This window comes from Nannospalax galili, unplaced genomic scaffold (assembly GCF_000622305.1).
Source record: "Nannospalax galili isolate Female #2095 unplaced genomic scaffold, S.galili_v1.0 scaffold160, whole genome shotgun sequence".
NCBI lineage: Eukaryota > Metazoa > Chordata > Mammalia > Rodentia > Spalacidae > Nannospalax > Nannospalax galili.
The window spans coordinates 2,889,631-2,890,385 of NW_008346900.1; positions in this window are offsets into that span (position 1 = coordinate 2,889,631).

The following is a 755-nucleotide window of genomic DNA, read 5'->3' on the forward strand; positions in this document are numbered from 1 at the left end:
GTGAGTTCCAGGATAGCTGGGGCTACAGGGAGACCCTGTCTCAAAAAAAACCAAGAAAAAAGAAAAAAAAAAGAAAAAGAAAGAGTACATGAAGTTATCAGAAAAAAGTGACGGGGAGATATGGGAGGAGTTGGAGGGGAGGGAATGGGCATGGATTTGATCAAGACACCTTATATGCATGTATGAAATTCTCAATAAATTATTATTTTTTTTTAAAAAAAGAGACCCTGGATCAACAAGATGGCTCAGCAGGTAAAGGCACTTGCCACCAAATCTGACAACCTGAGTTTAATCCCAAAGACCCACATGATAGAAAGAGAGAATGATCAAAATGTCCTTGGGCCTGTTAGCAACACACTCTGTTCCAAAGGCCAAAAATGTCAAAATGTCAAAAGTATTTGGGAGCTTGAATCTAATCCTTAAAATATTTTAGGGTTACCTCTTCAGAGGGGGAAATGTTGGAGGGGAGTGAGTGAGCATGGATTTGATCAAAATACCTTATACGCATGTATGAAATTCTCAATAAAGCTTTTATAAAAATGTTTAAAAAAGAAAATGTATTGTTAAAAAAAAAAAAAAGAATGGACAAGTTGTCGTATGACCTCCACAAGCATGCCATGGTGCATGTGCACTCACATACACACACACCGATGAATAAATAAATAAGAGGTTGGAGATTATTTAGCTCAGTGGTAGAGTGCTTTCCTAGCAAGCGCAGGCCCTGGCTTCAGTCCTCAACTCCAAAAATAAATAAA